This window comes from Gymnoscopelus braueri (genome assembly GCF_963280865.1).
Source record: "Gymnoscopelus braueri genome assembly, chromosome: 3".
Taxonomy (NCBI): domain Eukaryota; kingdom Metazoa; phylum Chordata; class Actinopteri; order Myctophiformes; family Myctophidae; genus Gymnoscopelus; species Gymnoscopelus braueri.
Genome location: NC_137612.1, coordinates 3,982,299 through 3,985,314, shown reverse-complemented (window position 1 = coordinate 3,985,314; position 3,016 = coordinate 3,982,299).

Here is a 3,016-nt window from a genome sequence, read left to right as displayed (position 1 = left end):
GGGAAGTGGGAGGGAGCTTAGCGTTGACCCCGAGGAAGCGAGCGACCAATCAGACTTTACGTTGATATGACAGTGGGCGGGCTCGTCGTCGTGGAACGCCAATCGCAGGGCGTTCTGTCCGATGACGGAAGCGGAAGGGAACCTGACAGTGGAAAAAAATAAAACAATCCAAGGCATCCAAGGGCAACTATGCACCCATCACTGTCTGTCACTGATGGAAGCAACAACATTGTTAAAGGACGACTTCACCGCTTTTCAACCTATCTTCATATAATTGGTCCTCACTAAAACTCATGATAAAATGGTACAATTTTTTTCTACTCGGTCTGTGTCTCAGAGGAGGGCTGTGCACAGTTCAGAGTTCCGTCTACCAGTGACATCATCAATGGGGAATCCAAGCTAATAGAAACTGCAGGCTTTCTATTCCTGGAAAGTTGCAATGCAATAAAAGGAGCCATTGTTCTCGTGTTAATAAAAATCTAAATAAAAAAAGTGAAATCTTGTTGAAAAAAAAAATCATGCCTAACGATGATGTCACTGGTAGACGGTTTCTGAACTGTCCACAGCCCTCCTATGAGACACAGGCCGAGTAGAAAAAAATGGTACAATTTTTTCATGAGTATTAGTGAGGACCAATGATATGAAGATAGGTTGAAAAGCGGTGAAGTCGTCCTTTAAATAGTCTACAGTAGGCTATAACAATATTGTTATGGCCTACTCCTGTTTTAGAGCATGACAGTTTGTTTATATTTTGTTAGTTTTGTTTATATTTTTATTGTTTGTTTTGTTATACAAAGTGGTTCCCCCCACTCTTCTGAAGAAAAGTGTTCTATAGCCCAGTGATTCTCAACCATTTTAATTTCAAGGACCCCCAGTTTGATATGTATTAGGGATACGGACCCCCATTTGATACCATTTTCATCTCTGGGACCCCCAATCTGCACTGTAGTATCATCAATGTTAATTTAACTCTAACCCTAACGGGTCCATTTGGTTCCATTTGTACACTCTCAGAGTTACAGACACATTCCAGTTCTATCAATCATTTGGCTGGGAACCCCCTCAAGGACCTCTGGGGGTCCCCGGACCCCACTCTGAGAGCCACTGCTATAGCCTATATATTTTGATATAAATAGACATCTATCACGGACACACATAACCAGGACACGTGTTCTTTTCCAGAGTTTTATAAAGAAACAGGCAGAGAGAGAGAGACAATTGGAGAGATGGAGAGAGAGGGTTTTGAAGAAACAGGCAGACAGACAGACAGACAGACAGACAGACAGACAGACAGGTAGACAGGCAAGGAGAAATGGAGACAGACCAAGGGATCTCCTTCTTTCAGCTTAATTCCCATCAGGGGTCGCCACAGCAGATCATGTGTTTTCTACGTCTTCCTCGGCCACTCCTGCCACCTGCATGTCCTCCTCTCTCACTGCATCCATAACCCTCCTCTTTGGCCTTCCTCTTCTCCTCTTGCCTGGCAGCTGCATCTTCAGCATCCTCCCAATGTACCCCTCCTCACCCCTCCTCTGCACATGTTCAAAAACCATCTCAACCTCACCTCTCTTGCTTTATCCTCAATCCCTATAACCTGGATTGATTCTCCCATGTAGTCATTTCTGATCTTGTCCCATATTGGGACCCCTCCTTATGAGAATCGTAACATCCTCAATTCTGCCACCTCCAGCTCCACCACAAAGGGATAGTGAGCAGTATTTAGGTTCTCTTGTAAATCTGTTGGTTAGTCATAAGATACATTTATATAATGTGTGACACGTTCAACCAGTCTTATGGTCTACACATACCTCTCAACTCAGACTGCAACCTGCTGTAGGCTCAGGAGTGATGATATATTTTATGATTGATTATACATTGTGATTGAATGCTGAATGTCTCAATGACTGTGTGTGTGTGTGTGTGTGTGTGTGTGTGTGTGTGTGTGTGTGTGTGTGTGTGTGTGTACCTGTATACACGCACACAAGGATGATAATTAACCCTATCCTGGGTTAGTTGTCTCCAGTTATGACCAGGCCTTTAGTTGTCTCCTGCTTGCATAATAGCTGACCCCCTCCTTTATAGCTGACCCCTGGAAGGTTTGACCCCAGGAAGAATAGTCACGGCTGAGGTAGTGACCAATGGGGATCTTAGATAAACCTTCTACCCAGTGTTGCCAGGTCTGCTTATTATAAGTGACTTTGGCTTGTTTTTCTGTAAAGTTGCTTGTAAATATTGGTAGTTGCGGGTTGCTTTTTTTGGGCTTGTTTTTAAAGTGGGGCTGGCTCCAAATGTTGTTTAAACCAGTGGTTCTAAAACATTTTCATGTCAAGGACGGTTAGGTAGGATCCCCCTCAATTAATATCCCCCCCCAAAAAAAATTAGAAGTATTTTGTGACCCCTGTACCAGGTTTTGTGTTGATAAAATGTTTGGAAAAAAAAATCTTTTGGACATATCCGATCTACAAGCTCACCTGCTATTTTCACATTTCCGACACTAATAGTAGTTGCTTCTTTTGGGCTTGTTTTCATAGACCTAGTTGCTTTTTTCTCACATAAAATCTGGCAACACTTTTTCTAACTCCATCAAGGTCATGTTTGTTGGCTGACTTTTATTAGTTTTATTTCTCTTTGTAGGTTTATATAAACACTTTATAGGTTTTATAAATAAAGGACTTTTAAACTGAAGATGGCCAATATTGATAATAGAAAAAATAATTAATAATATCGTATTGATATCGCGAGCCCATTATCGTGTATCGTATCGTGAAATGAGTGTATCGTGACACGCCTACAATCTATCTATCTACGTATATCTATGCAGACTTCCAGGGACACTACAACTCCAAACAAAAGAAGAGAAAAAGAAGCGCCTTAAATTAAATCAGCTTCATCAGTACCTGCCTGGGGAAATCTGCTTCGTCAGTCCCTACCTATGCCAATGCTTCAATGCCTCTACTGTATGTAATTTCAGATTCATTCGCCAAACAATTGAGGAAAATAATTGATGCAGACACAG